This window comes from Saccopteryx bilineata, chromosome 2 (assembly GCF_036850765.1).
Source record: "Saccopteryx bilineata isolate mSacBil1 chromosome 2, mSacBil1_pri_phased_curated, whole genome shotgun sequence".
NCBI lineage: Eukaryota > Metazoa > Chordata > Mammalia > Chiroptera > Emballonuridae > Saccopteryx > Saccopteryx bilineata.
Genome location: NC_089491.1, coordinates 203,267,063 through 203,285,268, shown reverse-complemented (window position 1 = coordinate 203,285,268; position 18,206 = coordinate 203,267,063). Strand labels below are relative to the sequence as shown.

At 38.3% G+C, this 18,206-nt stretch overlaps 1 long non-coding RNA gene across 1 annotated transcript; it reads right to left on the bottom strand.

Moving 5' to 3' along the window:
• Positions 1 to 285: 285 nt before the first annotated feature.
• Positions 286 to 17,864, bottom strand: LOC136323109 (uncharacterized). Its single transcript, XR_010728915.1, has 4 exons — positions 17,747 to 17,864; positions 13,853 to 13,990; positions 12,212 to 12,329; positions 286 to 448 (listed from the first exon to the last, which is right to left on the bottom strand). It is a non-coding gene; the product is annotated as an uncharacterized lncRNA (long non-coding RNA).
• Between the last annotated feature and the right edge of the window lie 342 nt (positions 17,865 to 18,206).

The window sequence follows — 18,206 nt, the reverse complement described above, 5'->3', positions numbered from 1 at the left end:
TGGTAGGTTGAATCAAAATATAAGAAGTTTCCTGGTAGATCTCTCCTGGCTTTCTAATGACTCTCTGCTGAGCAAGAGCACTCATATCTCTTAGCCACAAACCCCTGCCACAAATCTCAAATTATTTTCCCACCATGACATTAGTATATTAAAATTGGTCTAGAAACTGGTCAGGTTGTAAGAAAAAGCTCAGTCACATTTGCAGGTTAAACATTTGCAGAGACTTTTGTAAGAGGGACACTTTTTAAAATTTTTTAATGTTTTTATTCAATAAGAGGAGGGGAGGCAGAGACAGACTCCCACATGTGCCCGGACTAGGATCCACCTGGCAGGCACACTAGGGTGTGTTGCTCTGTTGCTCAGCAACCGAGCTCTTCTTGGTGCCTGAGATGGAGGCTGTGAAGTCATCCTCAGTGCTTGGGGTCAACTCGCTTCAATCAAGCCCTTGCTGGGGGAGGGAAAGAGAGAGAGAAAATAAGTGAGAGGGGGAGGAGTGGAGAAGCAGATGGGTGCTTCTCCTGTGTGCCCTGACCAGTAATTGAATCCAGGACATCCACACACTGGCCCAATGCTCTACCACTGAGCAAATCGGCCAGAGCCTGGGAAACTTACTTAGACTCAATTGTATTTGGCATATATCTTAGGATAAAAGTTCTGTAACTTATATGTAACAAATTCTCTATAAAATATTGCATTTCCTGAAAAAGAAACATCCTCAGAACAGGAAGAAATATTACTTTATTTACTTATTTGTGTACTTTGTGACCGTCTCTTTGTATCATGTGTACCTAAGCATTAAAACAAAGAGAGAAAGAAAATATTGTATGTATAAAGGCTACACATGAGACACATACAAACCAAACAGACTTAAAGGTCTTCTTGCTATCAAGATGACATATCAGTTCAAAAGAATATATATTTTTAGAAGTGAAGAAAAAATGACCCATAGTTTTAGTATCAGCCAGAAAATGTAATAGTGTCATAACAATAATAGCTGCTAGGTATTAGGAGCCACTGTGAACTAGGCACAGTGCTCTGCTTTTCTCTGAAAATTATTCTATTTAAATTCATTCTCACAACTAGCCTACTAAGGTAGGTATTTTTATCTCCAGGTGGAAAATAATAAGACTAAAGGACAGAGAGGAAAAGTGCTTTGCCAAATAGAACATTAATAATTAACCAAGAATTCAAATGAGATTTTTCTTACCACAGAGATCTTGAGAAAACCTTGAGATTCTCAAAATAAATATAACTGACATTTTTCCATTTCAAATTTTAGTTAGCCTGATTATAACTATTTTATTATTTTTAATATAAATTTGTTCAGGTTTATTTAAACCCACAAACACATTTATAGAAATTGTGCAGCTGGTTTACACAGCATTAGTTGGATAAAGGATAGGACATATCAAGAAGTATTGTCTATTTTAGGGATAGAGTAGCTGAAATGATTAATTACAAAGATTTCTTGAGTCCTTTGAATCCTTGAGCATTCTCCAAGAGACCACTTCAAGACATTTGAATTGAATCAACTGAAAAAATGACTTAAAAAGAATAATTAATGAAAAAGAAAATAGGCCCATTGTGAATCAGAAATATACAATAATTTAAACTCAAGATAATATTTTTTATTTTTGTATTTAACATATGTAAAACTAATGTTTGTAACTCTATTCTTATATAATCACCTACTAATATTTTAGTAATTTTGGGTGAGGCAGGTTCATCTTGATCTTGAATATTTTCTAGTCCCATGGTATTCCTTCCTTATACAAAATACTTATTTGCTTCCATATAAGATAGGTAAGTTGTTTGTAAAACCATGCATTCTAAAATTTGGCAAAAATAAACCTTAAAGTATATATTTGAATCATCCAAATTATTTATCTGACCAAGACCAAGCACAAGCAAGTACATTTATCAAATTGTCCTTTTCAGTAGGCTCTTGTCAGGAGGAAGACTAAGGCAGGAAGAGGCACAGTCTGTGGCTTCCAAACCTGTCACTCTTGGTAAGTGCTCAGCAATGACATCATTACATTGTGGACATCATCGGAGGCTTAATGTTTACAAATAAATTCAACTCATGATCCCAAGTTGACACTGTAGTTAAAATCATTTGCCTCTCAGTCTCACATTTCATTAGGGAAAGTAAGATATGACTCTATATCTTAGGCGTAAACAAAAATATTTGTAGTTGGTTTTTTTTTTTTGTTTTTGGAGATATATTTTCAGTGGAAAAAAAGTTTAGAGGAAAAGAGAATTTGTATACTTTCTGTAAGAACTCTACTTTATGAATTTTATACAACTAAGAAAATTTAATTTAAAGTGGTCTTTTGTGACCTTTGGTTTCATTTTTCAGGGTGACTGTCAGAATTTCTGACTTTTCTGAGTCTTAGACATGTTTCTTCATTTATCACTAAGGCAACCAACAAGACAGCAAACCTCATGTCAGCATTTGTCTGCATGCGTGGAGGTGTGTATGTGTTCATGCGCAAGTGAACACAAGTGCATGCATGTGCGCTTACTCACTTAGATTTATAATCTCATTTAATCAAAGGGATAGCTTCTTCTCTATGTCATAGGAAAATATCTACTAGTTATGTAAAAACCAAACCTATGCAGGCACTTCTGCCTTTTAAGAGGCATATCAAATTCCTCTCCATGGCGTAGTAATCTCTTGGTTGCTCTCCTCCCTTCAGTTATGAAACTTTTAGAACACTATGCCACAAATGCAAATGTCTTACGTATTGGAGCGCTTTTCCCATAGGTGCTTCAGTCATGCAGAAGGACTAAATTCTACATCTAGATCAACCCAAGGACAAAGACACAAACAGCGTTGGGGGATGAGTTACATGTCAGTACACAAGGAGCAGGAATTACGAACCAGGGATGATTACAGGAATTTAAATTTTGTAGTGCATGGAAATCTTATGGAAGAGAGAGTAAAGGAGGCAGCATGTGCAGTTAGGTACACTCAAGTCTGTGCCAGATGTTTATACAGGTGTAATATTGTAGTAAGAATCTGACTTCATTTTCTAATGCTTGCCTACTGACAGCTTTTAAGTCTCTTTCCTCCTTTCCCTCCTTTCCCCCACGTCTAGGAAAACATATAAGAAAGCCTGACACTCTCTCTTTTGGCTCCATCAGGAAGTTCAAATCATACACTGACATTCCCCTATAGCCTTGCTCAACACCAACTCCCATAAGAACCCGAAGCTCGTCTCCTTTCCTTACTTTCTCAAATCACTTTGGACCTGCTTGGGAGACACAGTCCTCTCCCAAAAAGCCTCAGTATGTAATGACCCTCTTCTGACTGCCTGGTGTGTGTATATGTGCCATCATCAGTTTCAATATTCAAATAAAATATTGGGTGTAGGTCTTACGAAAGTGTCTGAGGTTGAGGTACTTGGGTACATTATCCAATTTAAACCTTGGACTCTTGGAGAAATCACTCTTCCTTCTAGAGTATAATAAAACCCAGCCAATTCTCTTAGGAGTTATTAACATATCATTGCTATGTAAATGTTCAGCAGAAGCAGAAGGAAGAACAGTATTTAGAGAATAATTTTGACAGATTACAGTTTGAGGTCTTGTTAAAGGCTATTAAAGGTTATGTCCTCCAAATGATTTATCCATTACAGTAGGAATAGAAATACCAAACAGGCTGAATAAGAATTAGCATTGCCATTTTAATTAGGTGAGCATTGGATTGTTAAAACCCAAACAGGCAATAATTATAATAGGAGGCATTGCAAATCATTTTTAAATAAAATTTTTGTGTCATTCAAAAGTCAGCCTTAAATATATCCAGTTAACCCACTTATTCTCTATATACCTCATGTATTCTTTCCACCATCTCTTAGCTAGACATTCTAGCTCTTAAGTGTGGAACATTTTGGAAATTATATTTTTCTTGAAAGTAACAAGTGCAGTAAATTTAGATTGAGAGAAGGGAAAGATTGTGATTATGTGAAAAAAACCAAATGGTTTATAATCCACCTGCATAAAGCAGTAGAATATGAACAAGAAAGACAGTAACATAAAAATATATTTCAATGGCATTTTCTTATAACAAATCATGAAATTATGAGCAATTATATTATGAAGAACTCTACAAACCAAATTGCTTCCAATGAAGTAGTGATAACCCAAAATTGTACCTAGACAGCCGTTGAATTAAAAAATAAAAGTTCCCTGTTCATACCAACTTTGAAGATAGGTACAGGTAATGAGCAGAAAGGAAAATCAAGGCTGTAGCTGTTTTGAGAGGCAACAGCCAAAGAGGATGGAAGAGTACTTTTCAAGAAGGTAATTAGGCTTGTGGAAGTCAAAATGCAATTTTGTTAATGGTATGAGGTTCTTTATTCCTTTCCTCAATCAATTATTTAAGCCTATTTTAGGAATTTATACAATGAAGACAGTCAAGGTACAGAGATTTTGGAGGACATGTAATTGTTCAGAGATGTACTAAAAGTAATTTAATCTATACTGAAAAGTTTCCAACAAATAAATACTTGTTAGAAGTTCTAAAATAGATTATTTTCTTCCAATTAAAGTCTTGGCAAGAATTAAGTAGTTTAGTAATTCTCAGGAATGATATAGCCTGAGCAAATCATTTGGAGGCATTGGAACAGTACATATCCAAATCAAGCCTCGGAAATCAAACAAAAAATAACAACTATGTATTGAGTACCTGTTATGTACCAAGCTCTCTGTCAGGTGCATTACATAGATAACCTCATTTAATCCAAAGAAAGCTTCACCAATGTTGTTTTTAAAATAAGGACATTGTTACTCTGAGAACTTATTTTTATTTTCATATTTATTTATTTGTTTGTTTGTTTGGGGGGTACAGACAGGAAGGGAGAGATGAGAAGCATCAATGTGCTGTTGCGTCACTTTAGTTGTTCACTGATTGCTTTCTCATATGTGCCTTGACTGCGGGAGCGGGGGGTCTGCCGACAAGCCAGTGACCCCTTGATCAAGCCAGTGACCTTGGGCTTCAAGCCAGTGACCATGGGGTCATTTCTATGATCCCACTCTCAACCCCGCATCCCCCACACTCAAGCCTGTGACCTTGGGGTTTTGTACCTGGGTCCTCAGCATTCCAAGTCAACACTCTACCCACTGCGCCACTGCCTGGTCAGGCATCACTCTGAGAACTTAAATAATCTGTGGTCACTCCGTGGATTAATGGAAGACTGAAGGTTAATGGAAGGCCCAATTCTTACTCCAACACAGTCCCTTTTGTCTATTCACTCATATAACGATGAAAATATAATTCCAGCTCCCCAATTGTGTTGAGAGGTAATCTTTACACCATGTTTTGGGTGTTTGTTTTTGTTTTGTTTTGTTTTTGGTCACAAGGCTAAAGCTCAGAAATGCAATGGTATGAATCAAGTCATTCTCTGACAGCTTCCATGTAGCAGGTTGTTTTTAGAAATACTTGCTATATTTGGTGGTTGATAGGGGTTACAGTACGTGGCGTGTGGATCTAGTTTCGGCCTCAGCACTAACTAGCTGTATGACCTTTGGTAATTTATTCTCTCTAAACTTCTCTCTGTCACCTCTAAATTGGTACTCATAACAGTATCCACTTCACAGGGCTGACAAAAATAATTAAATGAGAATATGAACATAAAGTGTTTTGTCTCCACTATGTGCTCAACTTATGTTCAGCAGTTAAATTTATAAAAAGCTGGTTTCTTTAAGCAAAAAGTAAGGTTGCTGAAAATAACACTAACAGGGTTTTAGAAAGTTGTTCATTTGATTATTAAAAAATGATTATATAAATACTTCTTTGTTGCTTAACATCAGAAGGATATATAAAGAGCTCATTCCTAACAACAAAGGGAACAAAAAAAATTTTCAAAAGATAATACAATTAATAATAGAAAAAAACCAAATTAGTAAATGAAATGTATGATGTGATAACAGTGAGATGCCATTTATTATTTATTGAGTTAATCACCTTCAAAAAATACCACTCAATGATTTTAAAAATAAAATAAGTAAACTAACTTTATGCATTATTGATAAAAGGCAACATTTGGAATAGTAAGAGATATTTTTCAAAAAATATAAAAAATAATGTTAATTTTTAAACATCAATTCCACATCTGAAAATCCCAAGAAAATTATTTAAAAGGGAAATCAACATAGATACAAATTTTTATTATAGTATCATTTCATTAAGCAAAAACTTGGCAGTCTATTTAAACAAAAATTATTTGCAATACTAACCATGGTGCCACCTTTTCTTGGCATATGAGGTACTAGTTAAAGTTAAGGTTATGAAAACAAGGTTGCATTATGGTATAGCTTAGGAAAAAAAGTGTGATATAAATTGTGTGCAGATTGCTTAAGGTTAAGTGAGAAGTAGATACCCAGGAAAAAATAATTGCAATAAAGTACAAATGTTCATATTTGTGTTAATGTGATAAAATTTGGGGTCATCATTTTTAAAAATTATTTATAACTTTAATATTAATTATATATTATTTAAAAACTGATTTTATTAAAACAGTGAATGATAGTGGTAAGATTACTATTCTCTATACTACAAAATATTGGTAACTCATGACTAATTCAAGTTTCTGAGTTCAGAACATGATTTCTAAATTATTTTGTTCTTTATATGAATTAAATAACCAAGAATCAAATAATAAATTCATCCTTTCAAAAATTATTGTTTTTTTAAAAGAATTACTTTCAATTAAATGAATACTTTCTCAAAAGTAGTCTAAACATATGATATGGAACTAATTATACAAACATATAATTATATCATTTATTCAATATGTTAAAATTTACTCCAAATGACCAATATCTTCAATTTAATTTGTCTATGGACATTAATAATTTGTTTTCTCAAGTCAAGAGAGACATAATCTCTTATTTTAGGAAGGTTCTTAAGAAGGTTCAGTAATAATATGAGTATGGCTGTTTTCTTTCTAAAAATTTTTTTTAAGTATATTTGATATCACATTGACAGAATCAGTTCTTAAAGGTGCTGTAATTATTATTTTGAGTCTTTTGTTTTCAACTCAGTTCCTCTCTTTCTAACTCAGTAGAGAATTTTGAATTAAATAGTGACAGGTAGGTGTGAAAGAATGTAGAAAATGTATATTGTCAACTATTATATTAAAGAGCCAGAGAGGGTTTTGCTTTGTAGACAAGTCTCTTTCTAGTAACAGAGGAATTTCTGAACTATGATAGCAACACATAAAACATTCAAATTTAATATTTACTATAGGTTATATGTAATGCTAAGCGTGGCGAACAGAAATGGAGATGAGTAAGGTACAGTTTCTGGCAACAAGCAGGCATTCTAATAAGGACAATTTGTATAAACAACAACAAAGAACATGAGTAACACGAGTTACTGAATTCCATTTCTTTCAATTATGATGGGCTGACATTCTCTTAAAAATAGCCTGACCTGTGGTGGCGCAGTGGATAAAGGATCAATCTGGAATGCTGAGGTTGCCGGTTCAAAACCCTGGGCTTGCCTGGTCAAGGCACATATGGGAGTTGGTCCTTCCTGCTCCTCCTCCTTTCTCTCTCTCTCTCTCTCTCTCTCTCTCTCTTTCCCTCTCCCTCTCCCTCTCTCTCTTCTCTAAAATAAATAAATAAAATCTTTAAAAATATATATATTGTTATCCTAAACAGTTTTAGAAAATGTAAAGCATAGGCTATCATATTGTTTTATATTCATTTATAAATATACAAGTAATTTTCATGCTTATAGAAAATATGAAAAAGGAATGGGTGATGAACAAAATTACTCATAGACTACTACTCATCATGAAAATGAAATAAGCCCACTACAGTTTACCTTTCTCACTAATTACAACCAAACACTCTGGACAAAATACAAAACACAAACAACAATTCCTGATAACTCTGAAAATTAACAATAGTAAATAAAATGAGGAAGGAAGATAAAACTTGAAAATGACCCTTACAGAGTGAGTTTTCTGATCATTTCCTTTACTTTACGCCTTAATCCAAGGCGGCTTCAGGGTGAAACTGGACACGAGATGGAGGCAGCAGATTTCAGAGAGGAACGCTGCCTTCCTGGCAGAGGCCAGAAGAACAGGAAACGGGGCCCTGTCTGCTCCAAGGGCAGCCCCCGTTGTGCATAGCTGCAGCGGTGCAAATAGCTAAAATTCCAAAAAAGAAAAACAAAACAAAACTATTTTCAAGCTAGAGAATTAGGAAAAAGGAGCCATGGGAGTTAGAGAAAATGAAGGAAATTGCAAGAGGAGGAACTGAAGGTGAAGAAGCTCTGATTCTGCTTGTGAATTTACATAAGAGCCCTGCTCAGCCCTGAGCTGTGCATATGTGGGAAAAACCAAAAGCAACATAGCAAAGGCTTTGAAAACTTAGGTGACATTGGAACTGTAACCATAAAAAAGAAGACAAGTTCAAACTTCAACCTAACTAGATTAAGTGCCTTTTTGAAGCAACTATCAACCCTGGCCAGTTGTCTCAGTTGTAGAATGATGGCCCAGTGTGTGGAAGTCCTGGGTCCGATTCTCAGTCAGGGCACATAGAAGAAGTGACCATCTACTTCTCCACCCCTCCTCCTTCTCTCTCTCTCTCTCTCTCTTCTCCTCCTTCAGTCATGCCTTGATTGGTTGGAGTGCATTGACCCCTGGTGCTGAGGATGATTCTGTGGAGCCTGTCTAAGGCACTAAAAATAGTTCAATTGTGAGCATGGCCCCAGACAGGGATTGCCAAGTGCATCCCAGGTTGGGGCACGTGTGGGAATCTGTCTCTCTAACTCCCCTTCCCTCACTTGGAAAAGAAAGGAAAAGAAGGAAAGAAATAATCACTACCACAACAGCAAATCAGTATTCTTCAGTAGATTGTTACTGGATTCAGCCTCTCATAATATAATACTCAAATGTTCAGGATATCATTCCAAAATACTCAATATACAAAAGACTAGGACACTATGTGAAAACTTCAATGAAATAATTACCAACAGATCAATAGATAGAAACTCTGAAGTGAACTACATGTTGGACTTAGCAATTATCATTTCCTCCCTCCCTCCCTCCCTCCCTCCCTCTCATTCCTTCCTTCCTTCCTTCCTTCCTTCCTTCCTTCCTTCCTTCCTTCCTTCCTTCCTTCCTTCCTTCCTTCCTCCCTTCAATTTTGATTTAATTTGTTCTTATTTTCTGTCATCCTAAAGTTGACACTTAGGTTTTTGGTTTTAGGCCTTTCTTCTGTAATAGAAACATTTAAACTTTCTGTTTAAGTTAAATTCCATAGGTTTTGTTTTGCTGTGTTATTATTCAGTTTGAATTAATTTTTAACTTCTCTAGGGATTTCTTCTTTGACCCATGGATTGTGCAGAAGTAATGTGTTCAATTGATAAATCTTTGGGGCTTTTCTGAATGCTGTATTATATTTATTTGTAACTTTATTCTCTTAGAGTCAGAAAACTACTCTTTTGTCTTAAAGAACTTTCTTTAGCATTCTTTTTTCTTTTCTTTTTTAGAATAGATAAGGTGGAGATTAATTTCCTCATGGTTAATTTATCTTAAATATTTGTATTTCCCTTGTTTTTAAAAGATAAATTTTCTTTGAATATAGTTTTAGGCCTCCTTTTATTATGATTAAAAAGCCAGCTACTAATTGTATCATTGTTCCTATACATTCTCTGTGTAGGGGTGTTTCAGCTGTTTTCAATTCCTTTCTTCTTTTTTTTTCCATTTTCAGCAGTTTGAATCTAATGTTTTCCTTATATTTACCTTGTGCACACATGCGTGTATGTGTGTGTGTTTGAGATTCTTAGATCGGAAAGTTAATATTGTCCACCAATCCTTGAGGTGTTTAACCATTATTTTTTCAAACATTTTTTTCATATCCATCTCTCTCTTCTCTTAGAACTGTAATTACATGTGTTTATGCTGCTTTGTATTACCCTAGAAAAGTCTGAGGTCCATTTATTATTCTTGCTCTTCAGTATTTTTCTCTCTATTTTAGGCATTGGACAATTCCTTCTGATCTTCCTATACATTTCATCAATTTTTTTTTTTTGCCACTTTCAATCTGCTGTTGGTCACATTTAGTAATTTTTATTTCAACTTTTATATTCTAGAATTTTCATTTTTAATAGTTATCATTTGTCTGAGATATCATTTCTTTTTATTCTCTTAGATCACTTTTTTTAGTTCTTTGAAAATATATATTTTTAGTTCTATGAACATATAATAGCAGCTCTAAAGTACCTGTTTGTAAGCTCCATTATCTCACCACCCAGAGTGAGTTCACACTGATTTGTCTTTTTATCCAGATTATAAATTACATTTTTCTCTTTTTTTTTTTCCTTTTTGCATGTGTAGTAATATTTGGTGAAAACTGGGCATATTGTTGCAACTCTGGATTCTGTTGTGTCGCTTTGGAAATTTTGTTACAGTTGTTGTTAAAGTACTCAGTTAATTATTTTTAAATTCAAACTTAACCTCACTGTTTCCTGTGAAATATGGTAGTTGATAACTCCTTTCTTTTTTTAAAAAAAATTATTTTTATTTATTTATTCATTTTAGAGGAGAGAGAGAGAGAGAGAGAGGGAGAGAAGGGGGAGGAGCAGGAAGCTTCAACTCCCATATGTGCCTTGACCAGGCAAGCCCAGGGTTTTGAACCGGCAACCTCAGCATTTCCAGGTCGAGTGAGGCTTTATCCACTATGCCACCACAGGTCAGGCGATAACTCCTTTCTTACAATAGCTGTTGCTGCTTTTTTTTAGGCCAGTCCCCTGAGAGCCTTCACTGTGGCTACATGGTGATAAGCTGAAGATTGGGCAAACTATATTTTCATATTTTCAACCTCACATATCATGGCTACTCTGCTTTTACAGGTTCTTTCTCAAATTTCCAGATGTTTTCCAGTGTCAGGCTCCTTTCTCTGATGTTTCAAATCAGTAAGTGTTTCTCTTGCCCCTTTGGCTTATGAGTCAAAGAGAGCATTTAGTTAAAAATAAAAAAACAGACAAACAAACAAATAAACTCCCAGATCTCCTCACCTGGTGAATCTGCTTTCCTCACTACAGTTCTCTTTGGTCTTTCCCTGCTTTATTTGCAAGACACCCAGAAGTCTGTTTTGGATGTCTGTAGTTTAATTATCAGTCAGGGATTTCTGCAGATCTTAATATGCAGATATTAGATCTCAGGACTTCCCTACTCCTCCTGTAAGATCTGTCTTTTCAATTCTCAGTTGCTCCTCTCCTAAACTCTTTCTTTCACATTTTTGAGCTGTTTAGGCTGCATTTTCTCTTCTCTATATGTGGTCTTAGGGTGCATTCTCAGGAATTTCTTACCCTTTGTAAGGACAATTTTTCAAGAATACAATTTCCCATGCCTTTTGTTTGCCCTTGGGTATGTTTTACTGCCTTTAAATAGTTGTGTGTTTTTTTTTTCTTTAAGGAAACATTTCATGTCTAAGTTTTATAATTTTTATTTGTTGAAAGGTTTATATGACATCATTTTGCCATCATTATTGAAATCCTCCCACATCCTTCCCAGGCCACCTTGCACTTCCTTCATGGGCAACTTTTCATAGCTGTCTTTTTCTTCCCTACCATAATGTATTAAAGCTGGAAGTCTAAATAAACAGTGTTAAAGGAGTCTACTGTCAAATCTTGGAAAGATCATCTCACTAGATGTCAGTTGATATGGGTACTAGTTTCACTTGACTTGAGCAAATAGCTTGCCTGCTGTGTATTATAGCTTTCTTTTTAAAAAAATAAATTATGAATTGAACGGGATATATAATAACTTCTGCCAATAAAGTTTTATTTTTCTCTATGGTCAAGTCAGTAAACAAGACCTCTACTAACTTAGAAGCATAGTGGTTGTTTATGCTAAGATTTCCTCCTGTTTTCATTTTCCCAGAAGAAAAGCACTTGTTAATTGAGATATTCTCAGGAATTGAATGAAACATTTTATCTACTGCCTCTGACTTTTTACGTGCTGTTTTCAATTTTACTGCCAAAATGGTCAATAAGCACATTACTCCCAAGGTGAATTTTGTAATGTTTTCTAATTTCTCAACCCGAATGTCATCTTTCTTTCCTTAATTTGCTATCAGTCTTCTTATTTTCTTAGTATCTCTGCTATCACTCAACTCCAAAGTGCAATTCTTCCTTGGGATTTTTATATCAGGTTGTGTTGTTCCTAAATTTAAAAAAATACTATACCATTGTCTGTCTTGGTCCAGAATTATTTTTACTCTCTTCACAATTCAAAAGATAGATTGCTGAGATGAATGTTCTATGTTGAATGATGAAGTCAACAAAATAAGACACATGTCAGGTTCTAGTAAGAGATAGAAAATAACAGTGTGAACAAAACATAGCATTTTGCCATAAATGTGTTCCTCATAAGCTATGAATAATTGTTTTTATCTTTATTTTTATGTCATATACTTAATATATATCTTATTAAATCAAGTATGCATACTTAGTACATTCATTATCTTTTTATTCAATTACTATATTTTTTATTCAACTACTATCACATTTCATAGAATAGTGAACAAAACCTCTCTGCTCATTGTTGCTAATAAAAGTCATAGGATGACGAAAAACTTCACCTAGAATTGACAATAATCTTTAGATTCAGATTTGGTAGAGTACAGCATGAAAGAACAGAAGTAAGGGGGAGGGAAAATGGCGATGGAGTAGGAGGACATTACAACTCCCACCTCCTAGAACCAAAGTGGATTACAACTTAACTTAAAGAACAATTATCTTGAAAAACAAACTTGGACTAAACTAAGAGGAATCAATAACCAAGCATCATCAAGGGAACCATACTGAGCTGGTAGGGAAGGCAGAGATGCGGAAAGGGCTGCCCTGCTCCCATGAGTGAGTGGCAGCCTGGAGGATCTCTCATGGCTGGGTGGGTTTCCCAAAGGGTTGTGGACCCAAGCCTTAGAACCAGAGCCCCAGCCTGGAGCCGCAGAGACTAGAGGAGGCCTACATATAGTAGTTAGCTGAAAGAAGAGCCGGGTTACTATTTGCAAGAGGGAGACAGAACTACTCTCAGACCTAGGCTCCATTTTAAAGGGACCACACAGAAAACCTCATTCACAGCCACTTACCCAAGGTTCTGGGAGTGGGGAGCGCTGAGAGGACTGAAGTTGTGAGAAGAGAGTCTTTGGGGCACAGGGAGAAACTGTGGGGGACAGCCACAGTGAACCCTGTACTGGGTAACTCCCCAAACCTAAAGTGCTCATTCTTCCTGGGAGAACAAAGCCAGTAAAGGGAAGCAATTACCCCACCCAACAGAGGCTCTTCTTCTCCAGTCAGTGCAAAGAGTCACTCAGAAGCAGGGGACGAATGAGGAACACAAGATTTGAGTGCTTAGGTCTGGGCTACACAGTCCCCCCAACTTGCTGAGTACCCTACGAAGGGCAGGAGGCCTGGCTGTGGCAGTGGCTGAGGTGCTTAGCCCACAGGGCAGTTGGGGATAGAGCCCAGCAAGGCAGGCCACACAGCAGCACTGGGTGGCAGAGCACAGAGGCCTCCCGCACACCCACAAGAGTGGAACCTTGCGGGAAAAGATGTCCCCTACACTGGCACAGGGCAGACCTCAGTGGGGTGATGACTTATGCGCACCCAAGGGGAGGTCGAGCCTGGTAAGGGGTGCCACATACCCGTAGGGGGCAGAGCCAGGCAGCCACTGTAGCATCAGTGAGGGGCCCAATCCAGAGAGGCTTTCCACACTTCTGCAGGGGGAAGAACCTGGAGAGGCAGCCTACAACACGGCAGAGGGCGGAACCCAGTGATCCATGCTGCAAAGGAGAGGGTTAGAGCCCAAAGAGGCGTCCCACATACCTGCAGAGGCAGAGTCCAGAGGTGCAGCCCACAGGTCCATAGGGGGCAGAACCCAACAACACAGAATAACTGCTGCAAGGATGTGGAGAAAAGGGAACACTCCTGCACTGCTGGTGGGAATGCAGACTGGTGCAGCCACTGTGGAAAACAGTGTGGAGATTCCTCAAAAAAATTAACAATGGAACTGCCTTTTGACCCAGCCATCCCACTCTTAAGCATATATCCCAAGAACACCACATCACTGATTCAGAAGAAGAAATGCACCCCCATGTTTATGTCAGCATTGTTTACAATAGCCAGGATCTGGAAACAGCCCAAGTGTCTGTCAGTGGATGAGTGGATTAAAAAGCAGTGGTGCATATACACAATGGAATACTATGGGGCCATGAAAAAGAAGGAAATCTTACCTTTTGCATCAACATGGATGGACCTGGAAACTATTATGTTAAGTGAAATAAGCCAGTCAGAGAAAGAAAAATATCATATGACCTCACTCATTTGAGGAATTCAATGGACAATATGAACTGAGGAACAGAATAGAGACAGAAGTGGGACAAAGGGACCAGAGGGAAACTGGACAAAGGATAAGGGATGAGATGATGGGATCAGAGAAGGGAAAGAGATCAGTGAAATTATATACACATAACCCAGCATTATAGAGAGCAGAAAAGAAAATTCTGGAGGGAAGCGGGGAGAGTGTTGGGGTGAGGGGAATGTTGAGGGGAGCAAGGAGGAAGGGTGGATATATTCGGTGGGACACTGGAATCTATGTAAACACAATAAATTAAAATCAATATAAAAAAGAGCAGAAGTAAGTAATTGAAGGATAAATACTTTTTGAAGGTGTTATTATAAGAGATGAGATAGAAAAGATGAAAAAATGTCAAATAATTTGTTTTGCTACTTTATTGCTGAATTACCCAATTTATTTCTAATTATATTTGTTAAAATCCTATTACATTACAAAAGGAATATTTTCTCATTGTGACAGTTAAAACAAGAGTTAAGTCTGAAATCACTGTTTACATTTATATTAAGAAATCAATTGCTTTGATATTGTGTTACCAGGAAGTTAACACCATACTATATTTTCCTTCCTTTTATGAAATATACAAGCATAATATATTAATAAATTTAATGTACTAAATCTATTAAAGCTTGTTCACCTTAACTTATTTGTAATAGATGTTCAGTTAACATATATAAATTTTTATACATCCCAGGTATATTGTATTGTAATTCAAAATCAGGTTTTTTTTTAAAAAAAAATTAACATTTATATAGAAGTAGTACTCTATGTTTCATAAGGTAAATGATATCTTTCATATTGGCTTGCTAGAAAAAACTTTTAAGTTGATTTTTTGTTAACATTTGTTCTATGATGCTTGGATTTTGGACATACTATAGTTCTGAAAATAGCTTAAAAATCATGATTTCTCATATAAAAATTTAAAGATATGACTTGTGTGGACAAGTCCTGCTGGAGGTGAGGAGGATGGAGACACAAAAACCTGACTCCAGGAACCAGGTTCAGTAATGCAGATTCACTTTATTCAGGAAGTAAGCTAGATTATATACACAGGTTCAGCCTATAGGGTGTTACAGCATGTTCTTCAAAGTGAAAGGCTGAAAAAATCAGGGAGCTGCGTGATTGACACTAAATCATTTCCTTATAGCAGGGGAGCTTCCTTCCTGGGTATGCCCGGGAGGCTTCTGGGAGCTGGAGTATTCTCACAGCACTGCATCAGCCACAGCTGCTAGGATTGTGCTCTGTGTTCCACCCACATCTCCCCCTTCTCTTTTAATTAAGGCCAATTGGACTTGATGAATGACAGCTTGCTGTTGTAGCTTCTGAATGCTATGCATTATGCCATGGAACCCTAGTAGAACAACTATAATACCTATTTTACTATATGCTAACAGATTAGCTGGATTAAACAATGAGGCAAGCTTCTGTAATGTTTGACTAGTTAGGAAATAGAACGGGAGTCTTAAATAGGGGATTCCTCCTAGGGATCGGGATGTCATTTTCCTCCCATTGTGTTACAGAGACCTTCTAGGTGCCGTTAAACACAGTTCCATTTTTATTGTAAAAAATGGACGTAGGTTTATGCACGCCCCCTTCCCACAAAGGTCCCAGTGTCCAAACACAGAATGAATGGCTTGCCATGGGCTGCATATTGCATATGGTTGCAAGGCACATTATACAAATTACAACAACATGACAAATCATACAATTTCAACAATTACAAAGGTGCATTTCACCAGTCTCTGAGCACTTTGACAAAAGCACAAAATGTCCTCGGCCTTCCTTTTAGTCATGGGGAAAGCTTCCCAGGGCAGAGGAGGGCCTCCAGCAAAGCCGTGCCCCACCCCCATCAGAGTATTTTACATTGTCCAAGATCCGTAAGTCCATCCAACAAAGGAGCCAGTGCTCACTAGGGTCGTAGTCCAGGAAATCAGTCCATGCACATGAGGTTTCAGCCTCCCCCCTCATTCCTGCCATCCTGGCAGGTCTTACACTGTCCCAAAGAGAAGCACATGGCAATGGCAGTCAGCATTTCCATCTCTGCTCTGGAGAGCATGATGGCATTCACCCCTATGTCCCAAAATGTCAGTAAACCCACCAGCGGCTTAGCAGGCACTCCCTTGCCTTTCCAGTGGCCACTCGGTGATACAAGCCTGGCTTCTGTTCATTCTCCTGCTGCAGCTGCCGCCGTTTACCTTCTGGAGTCTGTGAATCACAACTCTGGCCCAATTCCCCTCATCCTCCAAGATAAACTGAAAATACCAGCTCGTGCTGCTGGGCTCGAGCCCTGGGCTGCCACTGCCTGCATCTGGGAGTTGGCGGTTACTATAGCACACATAAGCAAGAACAGAGCACCAGGGCCTGGGTGCTCTTCAGGGGAAATTCTCTAGCACCCCCCCAAAGCCTCCACATCCCCCCAGGTGATGAGGCGTAAACGCCGGCCACAAGGTCTTCTTCTGGAGTGCTGAGGACCTCCTCCCCTCAAGCGTAGTTGGTGTGGAGAAGGCCAGTGCTGTGGCTTTGGATGAGTGAAGGCTAAACCACTTAGTGGGTGCCCAAGAAACCCTGTCAAGCAGGTTGGGGGGTTCCTGGGGTCCAAATTGGCTGAAAAACACAAGCATAACCTCTCCCTTGCGTTAGAAGAGGGTGTGATCCCTGCCACTGTGCTGTGGTTGGGTCCTTCCAGCATCATTTCAGAGAGAGGGGTGGGGGAGAGAGAGTGAGAGATACAGAAAAATAGACAAGACAGACAGACAGAAAGAAAAGACACATGGGGGCATATAGGCTGGCCAATGGGTCTGCAGCTGGAACACGTGTTGGAGAAAATGGCATCTGAGAGGCTGGGGTGAGGCATTGAGCCCTGGCAGGGAATGCAGAAGCAGCAACTTCTGCTTTTCCCAGTGGCAGAGCTGAGGGAGCAGTTAGCAATTTGGCTAGTTTCGTTTCTGCGTGCTCACCCACAAACTTGGAGGCTAAACTACTTTCCTCCTCAGTGGAGAGGGGCAAATAGGGAGGTAGGGGCTCCTCTGAAAGAGGAGTAGCCTGTAGGACCTTAGGGACCAGCGGAGGGTCCACAGCAGGAGCACCAGTTAAGCAGGCGTGTATTACCAGTAAAGCAAGAGTGAGGCCGAGAGGGAAGGCCCGTCCCTCATGTACCTTGGCCCAACGAACATGTTGAACATGTCAGAGAGCTCAGGCCCAAGTATCTGGGTCCCAGAGCAGCACGTCCTCAATCAAGGGATTGAGACCAGAGAGAATCTCCCAGTAAGTACAGAGATCCTTTTCACAAACTTTAACTCGCCTACTCTGCAATAGAGCAGCTTGAGAGTAAGAAAGAAGGTTTCCCATTGCAGAGGGTCACTCACTCGTCCCTTGGATGCCAGTTAGGTCCCTGCCTGATGTTGGGTGCCAGTTGTGGACAAGTCCTGCCGGGGGTGAGGACAATGGAGACACAAAGACCCGACTCTGGGAACCAGGTTCAGTGATGCAGATCCACTTTATTCAGGAAGTAAGCTAGCTTATATACACAGGTTCAGCCTGTAGGGTGTTACAGCGTGTCCTTCATAGCCAATGGCTGAAAAGATCAGGGAGCTGCATGGTTGGCACTGAGCCACTTCCTTATTGTGGGTGAGCTCCCTTCCTGGGTATGCCCAGGAGGATTCTGGGAGCTGGAGTATTCTCACAGCATTGCATCAGCCACAGCTGCTAGGAATGCACTCTGCACTTCACCCACAGACTTGAATCACTGATTATTATAAGCATTATAGTATTATAAGTATAAGTATTATATTTTGACTTAATATGAAATACGAGAACGTTAGAATT